Source organism: Pleurodeles waltl, unplaced genomic scaffold, assembly GCF_031143425.1.
Source record: "Pleurodeles waltl isolate 20211129_DDA unplaced genomic scaffold, aPleWal1.hap1.20221129 scaffold_91, whole genome shotgun sequence".
NCBI lineage: Eukaryota > Metazoa > Chordata > Amphibia > Caudata > Salamandridae > Pleurodeles > Pleurodeles waltl.
This window is the reverse complement of record NW_027150403.1, coordinates 409,260-423,503: the sequence shown is the minus strand read 5'-3', so window position 1 is coordinate 423,503 and position 14,244 is coordinate 409,260. Positions and strand designations below refer to the sequence as shown.

General features: G+C 48.3%; 4 non-coding genes across 4 annotated transcripts; all 4 read right to left on the bottom strand.

The window, feature by feature from the left end:
* Positions 1 to 2,405: 2,405 nt before the first annotated feature.
* Positions 2,406 to 2,477, bottom strand: TRNAP-CGG (transfer RNA proline (anticodon CGG)). Its single transcript has one exon. It is a non-coding gene; the product is annotated as a tRNA-Pro (tRNA).
* A 3,502-nt stretch (positions 2,478 to 5,979) lies between these two features.
* On the bottom strand, positions 5,980 to 6,051 carry TRNAP-CGG (transfer RNA proline (anticodon CGG)). Its single transcript has one exon. It is a non-coding gene; the product is annotated as a tRNA-Pro (tRNA).
* Positions 6,052 to 9,553: 3,502 nt separating this feature from the next.
* TRNAP-CGG (transfer RNA proline (anticodon CGG)) lies at positions 9,554 to 9,625 on the bottom strand. The gene has a single exon. It is a non-coding gene; the product is annotated as a tRNA-Pro (tRNA).
* A 3,502-nt stretch (positions 9,626 to 13,127) lies between these two features.
* Positions 13,128 to 13,199, bottom strand: TRNAP-CGG (transfer RNA proline (anticodon CGG)). Its single transcript has one exon. It is a non-coding gene; the product is annotated as a tRNA-Pro (tRNA).
* Between the last annotated feature and the right edge of the window lie 1,045 nt (positions 13,200 to 14,244).

Genomic DNA, 14,244 nt, shown 5'->3' with positions numbered 1-14,244 from the left:
ATACTGGGAAAAAGCCCAGCGACTTGCTGTATTTGCTTGGTTTCGAACCAGGGACCTTTTGCATGTGAGGTGCGCATGATAACCACTACACTACACAAACAGACACACTTGCCGCCTTGCTTCATGTGGCTATGCATTGTACTGGAACCACCACACTATGGAAACAGACACACCTGCTTGCTTTATGTGGCTCTGCATTGGACTGGGATGCAAGGACTGAGGGCTAATGTTCATGACGCTCAAAGCTGAGCCTTCCGGAACACGATCTCTTGCCTTGGAAGAAAGGAACTGGCATCACTTTTATTCCAAGAGGTGATTTCAGAACTGGACCCGAAATTACCATGGAGAAGCACTGTGCATTTAATGTTCCTATGAGCACTGCTGCTCCAGCACAGAAAAGCAGTTGCAAAGAAATCTTGCATACCTTCATGATGCTGAACCGTCTCAACGCAGGTATAAAGCATGTATTGCATTGCAACATGACATCTTACAAGAGTGAAAAGCAGAAATACTCCTGTTTACAACACAGACTGAACCTATAAAGGTAAGGGTTTGTCTGGGATTTGAACCAAGGTCCTCTCACACCCGAAGCAAGAATCATACCCCTATACCACCTAGACTGCTGCTGCAGAGGCATTTGAAACATCTTCTGAAGCGTCTTTCAGAAAAGCAGGGCCATTCGGAGGCTCTCTCTCTAAGCGTGCCATAGCAATTGATGTTTTCTGTCAAGGATTTCTTGTTTGTCTCTAGCAAGGAAAGAGGTAGTCAAGATGCCCTGTGCCAGTGAGCTGAACTAGGGCACTGATGTGAAAAGCAGACCCTTTCTGGTAGTTGTAACCCTCTGCAAGTCCTGGACCCTTGCAACTTAGACTTTCAGACCAGAAGCACTGAAGGGCCTGCTAGCTCTTGAGCCAGAGAAGCATGCCTCTTGGATTCAAGCACACTTGCTCGCTCAGCGCTCGATCAGGCGAGATTTATAGTAGTGGCTCATAGGCCTGAAACACTCACCTGGGAGACGCGGGGTGGCTGATTTCCCGGAATGGCCCTTGATGGGGAAATCACCTCCTTTCCCCCGCCTCATTTCAGAATTGTGTGCAAGTCGCAAGACAGTGTTCAGGGGTTCATGGGTACTGCCTACTCCCAGCTGCCTCTCTGTCTTCTTCATGTAAATTGCAAGTCACGAGGAGGCACCATTGCCAATATGCTCCGCCCACCTAACAAAGAAACCCAGTTTGAGCTTGTCTGCCTGTGTTGTTGCAGGGGCAGTGTCTTCTTTGCCCAAAAGGTGGCAGGAGAGACTCACTTCAAACGATAGAATCAACTGCTTAAGTAGAAACCAGCATGGTAGTTACTGTCATAAAGATCAGCTCTAACAGAAGGTGTGCCTGAGATGCCCCTTCCAGTAATACACAGAATTTTGATTGAGGGCCCAGCCGATGGGTTGGTGGATTTCTCCTCACATGCCACAGCAGCTTCCAAAGATAGTGGTGTGAGGAGCTGGCTGTGCAAGCAGAGCAAGATTTAAGGTAAGAAAACACACCTGTTAGGAGTGGGATTTGAACCCACGCCTCCATGAAGAGACCAGAAGGCTCAGCTTCACTGAAGATCAAGCTCTCTTGAGTCTGGCACCTAAGACCACTCGGCCATCCTGACAGCCAAAACATTGTGCAGGTCTGACTCTTCAGTCTGCACTTGTTGATGCTGCTGCTTGCAATGTTCCTATCAAAGTCACAGCTTTAAAGGCCCCACAATATAACATGGCCAAGAAAAAAAGAAAAAAACAGAACAAGAAACAAGGCTCATGCACGACCACCGAGGGATGCAGATAACTTTTTATCGTCCTGCAATAGTAAAGCACATTTTACACAGGTCCAAGTTTTCAAAGGTCATTTCTATCTAAGTGTGCATTGAGAGAGACTGAGGTTTTAGTGAGCAAACACAAAAGCTACTGCTGCCCAGTGTCGAACCGGGGACCTTTTGTGTGTGAGGCAAATGTGATAACCACTACACTACAGAAACAAGCTTGCTGGCTTGACTGAAGGAGCACAGTTCCCCTCATATGTTTGCCCGATTTCCTCTATACTTGATCAGCAGTTGGTCAGAATGCGAGGGGTAAGTGTGAAAATTGCAGCGGTGTCAGCCAGCATGCATACACTCAGACGTCCTGAAAAGTCACAGCTGCGGGCAGAGACAGACAAATATCTGATGCCTAAATGCCAGGAACGCAAGCCTGTGAAATCATCACACAGGGCGCACTGAGAGCAAGCAGGAAGGAAGCCAAGGCATTGTAATCCATTTTTCGCCTGAGGCAAAAAATATGTTTTGCGCAACAATGCTTCGAGTGGAATGAGAAATGTTGAGGGGTTGTGTATTTTGAGCAGGATTTGATTGTTTTCCGCTAAAATGGGCTCGTCCGGGATTTGAACCCGGGACCTCTCGCACCCGAAGCGAGAATCATACCCCTAGACCAATGAGCCTGGATACAGAAGCGCTACGGCTCCCACCCTGCTCCGAGGGTTGGTGGCAGAGAGTGGGAGACTACATCCCAAAGCAAGAAACGCCACATGGTGCTCTCTTCTGCAGTATGACTAGAGTCATTTGCATGGTCGTCATCGAACATGACATAAAAAGCCTCTATCCTTTAGACATTTTGTCCCAGATTTACAAGAAAATGACTGAGCGCGACGCTCTGCCAAATTTGCAAGCCCCACGCTCCGTCATTTTCAAAATGCAGGGAAGCGCCGTATTTAGTAGAATACAGCGCACCCCTGTGCTTCCCCCTGCGCCAGCTCTAAATTAGCTGCTGAGCGCCAACGCAGCCGTTCTTGCACCATGGTACAAGGATGACTGCGTTGAGGGGGAAATTGTTTTTGTGCAGGAAGGGACACCTTCCTGGCCAAAAGAAAAATCTTCAATGGTGATTTGCTCTTACTTCTATGTGTGCTGCAGAATGAAGCAGACATTGAAAGAGAAAAAACGAGGAGAAATGAAAAAATTTCTCCTCAGTGCGCCACTCTAACGATACCCCTGGGATGGCGTTGGATTTTGGCGCTGACGCAGATTTACGACAACTCCTAAATCTGGAGCAGCATTAAAATGCTATGGTGTTGCTGTGGCACACTCACAGCAACACCCATTGCACGCCCCTTCCAGGGAAAGCGCTGAATGCTAAGGTGCCGTATTTACAAGGTGGTGTTAAGCCACAAAAAGTGGCTGAACGCCATCTTGTAAATACCGCGCAGTGCATAGTGCCACCGGGGCGTCACTAAACGTGATGCTCCATTGGCGATTGGGCCTTGTAAGTCTGGCACCTTATTTGCTCAAGGTGTGTGTTCTTGGTGAGGGCAGGAAAGCTATTTTCACTCTCATACCTTCCTTCCTTGGCTGGCTTGAATGCGGTAGGCTCAGGCTTCAATGCAAAGGTCAAACAGTGAGCAACTGACTGACGTAAGCTGGCGCAACTCCTCTTGGTGAGCTGTGACAGATACCCCAGGAGCCTAGTACCTCACGATGGTGAGGGATAGACACAGTCTCTTTTATCTCAGCTTGCCTGTCAACTGAGTCAGGAAATGCAAATACTGGGAAAAAGCCCAGCGACTTGCTGTATTTGCTTGGTTTCGAACCAGGGACCTTTTGCATGTGAGGTGCGCATGATAACCACTACACTACACAAACAGACACACTTGCCGCCTTGCTTCATGTGGCTATGCATTGTACTGGAACCACCACACTATGGAAACAGACACACCTGCTTGCTTTATGTGGCTCTGCATTGGACTGGGATGCAAGGACTGAGGGCTAATGTTCATGACGCTCAAAGCTGAGCCTTCCGGAACACGATCTCTTGCCTTGGAAGAAAGGAACTGGCATCACTTTTATTCCAAGAGGTGATTTCAGAACTGGACCCGAAATTACCATGGAGAAGCACTGTGCATTTAATGTTCCTATGAGCACTGCTGCTCCAGCACAGAAAAGCAGTTGCAAAGAAATCTTGCATACCTTCATGATGCTGAACCGTCTCAACGCAGGTATAAAGCATGTATTGCATTGCAACATGACATCTTACAAGAGTGAAAAGCAGAAATACTCCTGTTTACAACACAGACTGAACCTATAAAGGTAAGGGTTTGTCTGGGATTTGAACCAAGGTCCTCTCACACCCGAAGCGAGAATCATACCCCTATACCACCTAGACTGCTGCTGCAGAGGCATTTGAAACATCTTCTGAAGCGTCTTTCAGAAAAGCAGGGCCATTCGGAGGCTCTCTCTCTAAGCGTGCCATAGCAATTGATGTTTTCTGTCAAGGATTTCTTGTTTGTCTCTAGCAAGGAAAGAGGTAGTCAAGATGCCCTGTGCCAGTGAGCTGAACTAGGGCACTGATGTGAAAAGCAGACCCTTTCTGGTAGTTGTAACCCTCTGCAAGTCCTGGACCCTTGCAACTTAGACTTTCAGACCAGAAGCACTGAAGGGCCTGCTAGCTCTTGAGCCAGAGAAGCATGCCTCTTGGATTCAAGCACACTTGCTCGCTCAGCGCTCGATCAGGCGAGATTTATAGTAGTGGCTCATAGGCCTGAAACACTCACCTGGGAGACGCGGGGTGGCTGATTTCCCGGAATGGCCCTTGATGGGGAAATCACCTCCTTTCCCCCGCCTCATTTCAGAATTGTGTGCAAGTCGCAAGACAGTGTTCAGGGGTTCATGGGTACTGCCTACTCCCAGCTGCCTCTCTGTCTTCTTCATGTAAATTGCAAGTCACGAGGAGGCACCATTGCCAATATGCTCCGCCCACCTAACAAAGAAACCCAGTTTGAGCTTGTCTGCCTGTGTTGTTGCAGGGGCAGTGTCTTCTTTGCCCAAAAGGTGGCAGGAGAGACTCACTTCAAACGATAGAATCAACTGCTTAAGTAGAAACCAGCATGGTAGTTACTGTCATAAAGATCAGCTCTAACAGAAGGTGTGCCTGAGATGCCCCTTCCAGTAATACACAGAATTTTGATTGAGGGCCCAGCCGATGGGTTGGTGGATTTCTCCTCACATGCCACAGCAGCTTCCAAAGATAGTGGTGTGAGGAGCTGGCTGTGCAAGCAGAGCAAGATTTAAGGTAAGAAAACACACCTGTTAGGAGTGGGATTTGAACCCACGCCTCCATGAAGAGACCAGAAGGCTCAGCTTCACTGAAGATCAAGCTCTCTTGAGTCTGGCACCTAAGACCACTCGGCCATCCTGACAGCCAAAACATTGTGCAGGTCTGACTCTTCAGTCTGCACTTGTTGATGCTGCTGCTTGCAATGTTCCTATCAAAGTCACAGCTTTAAAGGCCCCACAATATAACATGGCCAAGAAAAAAAAAAAAAACAGAACAAGAAACAAGGCTCATGCACGACCACCGAGGGATGCAGATAACTTTTTATCGTCCTGCAATAGTAAAGCACATTTTACACAGGTCCAAGTTTTCAAAGGTCATTTCTATCTAAGTGTGCATTGAGAGAGACTGAGGTTTTAGTGAGCAAACACAAAAGCTACTGCTGCCCAGTGTCGAACCGGGGACCTTTTGTGTGTGAGGCAAATGTGATAACCACTACACTACAGAAACAAGCTTGCTGGCTTGACTGAAGGAGCACAGTTCCCCTCATATGTTTGCCCGATTTCCTCTATACTTGATCAGCAGTTGGTCAGAATGCGAGGGGTAAGTGTGAAAATTGCAGCGGTGTCAGCCAGCATGCATACACTCAGACGTCCTGAAAAGTCACAGCTGCGGGCAGAGACAGACAAATATCTGATGCCTAAATGCCAGGAACGCAAGCCTGTGAAATCATCACACAGGGCGCACTGAGAGCAAGCAGGAAGGAAGCCAAGGCATTGTAATCCATTTTTCGCCTGAGGCAAAAAATATGTTTTGCGCAACAATGCTTCGAGTGGAATGAGAAATGTTGAGGGGTTGTGTATTTTGAGCAGGATTTGATTGTTTTCCGCTAAAATGGGCTCGTCCGGGATTTGAACCCGGGACCTCTCGCACCCGAAGCGAGAATCATACCCCTAGACCAACGAGCCTGGATACAGAAGCGCTACGGCTCCCACCCTGCTCCGAGGGTTGGTGGCAGAGAGTGGGAGACTACATCCCAAAGCAAGAAACGCCACATGGTGCTCTCTTCTGCAGTATGACTAGAGTCATTTGCATGGTCGTCATCGAACATGACATAAAAAGCCTCTATCCTTTAGACATTTTGTCCCAGATTTACAAGAAAATGACTGAGCGCGACTCTGTGCCAAATTTGCAAGCCCCACGCTCCGTCATTTTCAAAATGCAGGGAAGCGCCGTATTTAGTAGAATACAGCGCACCCCTGTGCTTCCCCCTGCGCCAGCTCTAAATTAGCTGCTGAGCGCCAACGCAGCCGTTCTTGCACCATGGTACAAGGATGACTGCGTTGAGGGGGAAATTGTTTTTGTGCAGGAAGGGACACCTTCCTGGCCAAAAGAAAAATCTTCAATGGTGATTTGCTCTTACTTCTATGTGTGCTGCAGAATGCAGCACACATAGAAAGAGAAAAAACGAGGAGAAATGAAAACATTTCTCCTCAGTGCGCCACTCTAACGATACCCCTGGGATGGCGTTGGATTTTGGCGCTGACGCAGATTTACGACAACTCCTAAATCTGGAGCAGCATTAAAATGCTATGGTGTTGCTGTGGCACACTCACAGCAACACCCATTGCACGCCCCTTCCAGGGAAAGCGCTGCGTGCTAAGGTGCCGTATTTACAAGGTGGTGTTAAGCCACAAAAATTGGCTGAACGCCATCTGGTAAATACCGCGCAGTGCATAGTGCCACCGGGGCGTCACTAAATGTGATGCTCCGTTGGCAATTGGGCCTTGTAAGTCTGGCACCTTATTTGCTCAAGGTGTGTGTTCTTGGTGAGGGCAGGAAAGCTATTTTCGCTCTCATACCTTCCTTCCTTGGCTGGCTTGAATGCGGTAGGCTCAGGCTTCAATGCAAAGGTCAAACAGTGAGCAACTGACTGACGTAAGCTGGCGCAACTCCTCTTGGTGAGCTGTGACAGATGCCCCAGGAGCGTAGTACCTCACGATGGTGAGGGATAGACACAGTCTCTTTTATCTCAGCTTGCCTGTCAGCTGAGTCAGGAAATGCAAATACTGGGAAAAAGCCCAGCGACTTGCTGTATTTGCTTGGCTTCGAACCAGGGACCTTTTGCATGTGAGGTGCGCATGATAACCACTACACTACACAAACAGACACATTTGCCGGCTTGCTTCATGTGGCTATGCATTGTACTGGAACCACCACACTATGGAAACAGACACACCTGCTTGCTTTATGTGGCTCTGCATTGGACTGGGATGCAAGGACTGAGGGCTAATGTTCATGACGCTCAAAGCTGAGCCTTCCGGAACACGATCTCTTGCCTTGGAAGAAAGGAACTGGCATCACTTTCATTCCAAGAGGTGATTTCAGAACTGGACCCGAAATTACCATGGAGAAGCACTGTGCATTTAATGTTCCTATGAGCACTGCTGCTCCAGCACAGAAAAGCAGTTGCAAAGAAATCTCTCATACCTTCATGATGCTGAACCGTCTCAACGCAGGTATAAAGCATGTATTGCATTGCAACATGACATCTTACAAGAGTGAAAAGCAGAAATACTCCTGTTTAAAACACAGACTGAACCTATAAAGGTAAGGGTTTGTCTGGGATTTGAACAAGGTCCTCTCACACCCGAAGCGAGAATCATACCCCTATACCAACTAGACTGCTGCTGCAGAGGCATTTGAAACATCTTCTGAAGCGTCTTTCAGAAAAGCAGGGCCATTCGGAGGCTCTCTCTCTAAGCGTGCCATAGCAATTGATGTTTTCTGTCAAGGATTTTTTGTTTGTCTCTAGCAAGGAAAGAGGTAGTCAAGATGCCCTGTGCCAGTGAGCTGAACTAGGGCACTGATGTGAAAAGCAGACCCTTTCTGGTAGTTGTAACCCTCTGCAAGTCCTGGACCCTTGCACCTTAGACTTCCAGACCAGAAGCACTGAAGGGCCTGCTAGCTCTTGAGCCAGAGAAGCATGCCTCTTGGATTCAAGCACACTTGCTCACTCAGCGCTCGATCAGGCGAGATTTATAGTAGTGGCTCATAGGCCTGAAACACTCACCTGGGAGACGCGGGGTGGCTGATTTCCCGGAATGGCCCTTGATGGGGAAATCACCTCCTTTCCCCCGCCTCATTTCAGAATTGTGTGCAAGTCGCAAGACAGTGTTCAGGGATTCATGGGTACTGCCTACTCCCAGCTGCCTCTCTGTCTTCTTCATGTAAATTGCAAGTCACGAGGAGGCACCATTGCCAATATGCTCCGCCCACCTAACAAAGAAACCCAGTTTGAGCTTGTCTGCCTGTGTTGTTGCAGGGGCAGTGTCTTCTTTGCCCAAAAGGTGGCAGGAGAGACTCACTTCAAACGATAGAATCAACTGCTTAAGTAGAAACCAGCATGGTAGTTACTGTCATAAAGTGCAGCTCTAACAGAAGGTGTGCCTGAGATGCCCCTTCCAGTAATACACAGAATTTTGATTGAGGGCCCAGCCGATGGGTTGGTGGATTTCTCCTCACATGCCACAGCAGCTTCCAAAGATAGTGGTGTGAGGAGCTGGCTGTGCAAGCAGAGCAAGATTTAAGGTAAGAAAACACACCTGTTAGGAGTGGGATTTGAACCCACGCCTCCATGAAGAGACCAGAAGGCTCAGCTTCACTGAAGATCAAGCTCTCTTGAGTCTGGCACCTAAGACCACTCGGCCATCCTGATAGCCAAAACATTGTGCAGGTCTGACTCTTCAGTCTGCACTTGTTGATGCTGCTGCTTGCAATGTTCCTATCAAAGTCACAGCTTTAAAGGCCCCACAATATAACATGGCCAAGAAAAAAAAAAAAAACAGAACAAGAAACAAGGCTCATGCACGACCACCGAGGGATGCAGATAACTTTTTATCGTCCTGCAATAGTAAAGCACATTTTACACAGGTCACAAGTTTTTAAAGGTCATTTCTATCTAAGTGTGCATTGAGAGAGACAGAGGTTTTAGTGAGCAAACACAAAAGCTACTGCTGCCCAGTGTCGAACCGGTGACCTTTTGCGTGTGAGGCAAATGTGATGACCACTACACTACAGAAACAAGCTTGCTGGCTTGACTGAAGGAGCACAGTTCCCCTCATATGTTTGCCCGATTTCCTCTATACTTGATCAGCAGTTGCTCAGAATGCGAGGGGTAAGTGTGAAAATTGCAGCGGTGTCAGCCAGCATGCATACACTCAGACGTCCTGAAAAGTCACAGCTGCGGGCAGAGACTGACAAATATCTGATGCCTAAATGCCAGGAACGCAAGCCTGTGAAATCATCACACAGGGCGCACTGAGAGCAAGCAGGAAGGAAGCCAAGGCATTGTAATCCATTTTTCGCCTGAGGCAAAAAATATGTTTTGCGCAACAATGCTTCGAGTGGAATGAGAAATGTTGAGGGGTTGTGTATTTTGAGCAGGATTTGATTGTTTTCCGCTAAAATGGGCTCGTCTGGGATTTGAACCCGGGACCTCTCGCACCCGAAGCGAGAATCATACCCCTAGACCAACGAGCCTGGGTACAGAAGCGCTACGGCTCCCACCCTGCTCCGAGGGTTGGTGGCAGAGAGTGGGAGACTACATCCCAAAGCAAGAAACGCCACATGGTGCTCTCTTCTGCAGTATGACTAGAGTCATTTGCATGGTCGTCATCGAACATGACATAAAAAGCCTCTATCCTTTAGACATTTTGTCCCAGATTTACAAGAAAATGACTGAGCGCGACGCTGTGCCAAATTTGCAAGCCCCACGCTCCGTCATTTTCAAAATGCAGGGAAGCGCCGTATTTAGTAGAATACAGCGCACCCCTGTGCTTCCCCCTGCGCCAGCTCTAAATTAGCTGCTGAGCGCCAACGCAGCCGTTCTTGCACCATGGTACAAGGATGACTGCGTTGAGGGGGAAATTGTTTTTGTGCAGGAAGGGACACCTTCCTGGCCAAAAGAAAAATCTTCAATGGTGATTTGCTCTTACTTCTATGTGTGCTGCAGAATGAAGCAGACATTGAAAGAGAAAAAACGAGGAGAAATGAAAAAATTTCTCCTCAGTGCGCCACTCTAACGATACCCCTGGGATGGCGTTGGATTTTGGCGGGGACGCAGATTTACGACAACTCCTAAATCTGGAGCAGCATTAAAATGCTATGGTGTTGCTGTGGCACACTCACAGCAACACCCATTGCACGCCCCTTCCAGGGAAAGCGCTGAATGCTAAGGTGCCGTATTTACAAGGTGGTGTTAAGCCACAAAAAGTGGCTGAACGCCATCTTGTAAATACCGCGCAGTGCATAGTGCCACCGGGGCGTCACTAAACGTGATGCTCCATTGGCGATTGGGCCTTGTAAGTCTGGCACCTTATTTGCTCAAGGTGTGTGTTCTTGGTGAGGGCAGGAAAGCTATTTTCACTCTCATACCTTCCTTCCTTGGCTGGCTTGAATGCGGTAGGCTCAGGCTTCAATGCAAAGGTCAAACAGTGAGCAACTGACTGACGTAAGCTGGCGCAACTCCTCTTGGTGAGCTGTGACAGATGCCCCAGGAGCCTAGTACCTCACGATGGTGAGGGATAGACACAGTCTCTTTTATCTCAGCTTGCCTGTCAACTGAGTCAGGAAATGCAAATACTGGGAAAAAGCCCAGCGACTTGCTGTATTTGCTTGGTTTCGAACCAGGGACCTTTTGCATGTGAGGTGCGCATGATAACCACTACACTACACAAACAGACACACTTGCCGCCTTGCTTCATGTGGCTATGCATTGTACTGGAACCACCACACTATGGAAACAGACACACCTGCTTGCTTTATGTGGCTCTGCATTGGACTGGGATGCAAGGACTGAGGGCTAATGTTCATGACGCTCAAAGCTGAGCCTTCCGGAACACGATCTCTTGCCTTGGAAGAAAGGAACTGGCATCACTTTTATTCCAAGAGGTGATTTCAGAACTGGACCCGAAATTACCATGGAGAAGCACTGTGCATTTAATGTTCCTATGAGCACTGCTGCTCCAGCACAGAAAAGCAGTTGCAAAGAAATCTTGCATACCTTCATGATGCTGAACCGTCTCAACGCAGGTATAAAGCATGTATTGCATTGCAACATGACATCTTACAAGAGTGAAAAGCAGAAATACTCCTGTTTACAACACAGACTGAACCTATAAAGGTAAGGGTTTGTCTGGGATTTGAACCAAGGTCCTCTCACACCCGAAGCGAGAATCATACCCCTATACCACCTAGACTGCTGCTGCAGAGGCATTTGAAACATCTTCTGAAGCGTCTTTCAGAAAAGCAGGGCCATTCGGAGGCTCTCTCTCTAAGCGTGCCATAGCAATTGATGTTTTCTGTCAAGGATTTCTTGTTTGTCTCTAGCAAGGAAAGAGGTAGTCAAGATGCCCTGTGCCAGTGAGCTGAACTAGGGCACTGATGTGAAAAGCAGACCCTTTCTGGTAGTTGTAACCCTCTGCAAGTCCTGGACCCTTGCAACTTAGACTTTCAGACCAGAAGCACTGAAGGGCCTGCTAGCTCTTGAGCCAGAGAAGCATGCCTCTTGGATTCAAGCACACTTGCTCGCTCAGCGCTCGATCAGGCGAGATTTATAGTAGTGGCTCATAGGCCTGAAACACTCACCTGGGAGACGCGGGGTGGCTGATTTCCCGGAATGGCCCTTGATGGGGAAATCACCTCCTTTCCCCCGCCTCATTTCAGAATTGTGTGCAAGTCGCAAGACAGTGTTCAGGGGTTCATGGGTACTGCCTACTCCCAGCTGCCTCTCTGTCTTCTTCATGTAAATTGCAAGTCACGAGGAGGCACCATTGCCAATATGCTCCGCCCACCTAACAAAGAAACCCAGTTTGAGCTTGTCTGCCTGTGTTGTTGCAGGGGCAGTGTCTTCTTTGCCCAAAAGGTGGCAGGAGAGACTCACTTCAAACGATAGAATCAACTGCTTAAGTAGAAACCAGCATGGTAGTTACTGTCATAAAGATCAGCTCTAACAGAAGGTGTGCCTGAGATGCCCCTTCCAGTAATACACAGAATTTTGATTGAGGGCCCAGCCGATGGGTTGGTGGATTTCTCCTCACATGCCACAGCAGCTTCCAAAGATAGTGGTGTGAGGAGCTGGCTGTGCAAGCAGAGCAAGATTTAAGGTAAGAAAACACACCTGTTAGGAGTGGGATTTGAACCCACGCCTCCATGAAGAGACCAGAAGGCTCAGCTTCACTGAAGATCAAGCTCTCTTGAGTCTGGCACCTAAGACCACTCGGCCATCCTGACAGCCAAAACATTGTGCAGGTCTGACTCTTCAGTCTGCACTTGTTGATGCTGCTGCTTGCAATGTTCCTATCAAAGTCACAGCTTTAAAGGCCCCACAATATAACATGGCCAAGAAAAAAAAAAAAAACAGAACAAGAAACAAGGCTCATGCACGACCACCGAGGGATGCAGATAACTTTTTATCGTCCTGCAATAGTAAAGCACATTTTACACAGGTCCAAGTTTTCAAAGGTCATTTCTATCTAAGTGTGCATTGAGAGAGACTGAGGTTTTAGTGAGCAAACACAAAAGCTACTGCTGCCCAGTGTCGAACCGGGGACCTTTTGTGTGTGAGGCAAATGTGATAACCACTACACTACAGAAACAAGCTTGCTGGCTTGACTGAAGGAGCACAGTTCCCCTCATATGTTTGCCCGATTTCCTATATACTTGATCAGCAGTTGGTCAGAATGCGAGGGGTAAGTGTGAAAATTGCAGCGGTGTCAGCCAGCATGCATACACTCAGACGTCCTGAAAAGTCACAGCTGCGGGCAGAGACAGACAAATATCTGATGCCTAAATGCCAGGAACGCAAGCCTGTGAAATCATCACACAGGGCGCACTGAGAGCAAGCAGGAAGGAAGCCAAGGCATTGTAATCCATTTTTCGCCTGAGGCAAAAAATATGTTTTGCGCAACAATGCTTCGAGTGGAATGAGAAATGTTGAGGGGTTGTGTATTTTGAGCAGGATTTGATTGTTTTCCGCTAAAATGGGCTCGTCCGGGATTTGAACCCGGGACCTCTCGCACCCGAAGCGAGAATCATACCCCTAGACCAACGAGCCTGGATACAGAAGCGCTACGGCTCCCACCCTGCTCCGAGGGTTGGTGGCAGAGAGTGGGAGACTACATCCCAAAGCAAGAAACGCCACATGGTGCTCTCTTCTGCAGTATGACTAGAGTCATTTGCATGGTCGTCATCGAACATGACATAAAAAGCCTCTATCCTTTAGACATTTTGTCCCAGATTTACAAGAAAATGACTGAGCGCGACTCTGTGCCAAATTTGCAAGCCCCACGCTCCGTCATTTTCAAAATGCAGGGAAGCGCCGTATTTAGTAGAATACAGCGCACCCCTGTGCTTCCCCCTGCGCCAGCTCTAAATTAGCTGCTGAGCGCCAACGCAGCCGTTCTTGCACCATGGTACAAGGATGACTGCGTTGAGGGGGAAATTGTTTTTGTGCAGGAAGGGACACCTTCCTGGCCAAAAGAAAAATCTTCAATGGTGATTTGCTCTTACTTCTATGTGTGCTGCAGAATGCAGCACACATAGAAAGAGAAAAAACGAGGAGAAATGAAAACATTTCTCCTCAGTGCGCCACTCTAACGATACCCCTGGGATGGCGTTGGATTTTGGCGCTGACGCAGATTTACGACAACTCCTAAATCTGGAGCAGCATTAAAATGCTATGGTGTTGCTGTGGCACACTCACAGCAACACCCATTGCACGCCCCTTCCAGGGAAAGCGCTGCGTGCTAAGGTGCCGTATTTACAAGGTGGTGTTAAGCCACAAAAATTGGCTGAACGCCATCTGGTAAATACCGCGCAGTGCATAGTGCCACCGGGGCGTCACTAAATGTGATGCTCCGTTGGCAATTGGGCCTTGTAAGTCTGGCACCTTATTTGCTCAAGGTGTGTGTTCTTGGTGAGGGCAGGAAAGCTATTTTCGCTCTCATACCTTCCTTCCTTGGCTGGCTTGAATGCGGTAGGCTCAGGCTTCAATGCAAAGGTCAAACAGTGAGCAACTGACTGACGTAAGCTGGCGCAACTCCTCTTGGTGAGCTGTGACAGATGCCCCAGGAGCGTAGTACCTCACGATGGTGAGGGAT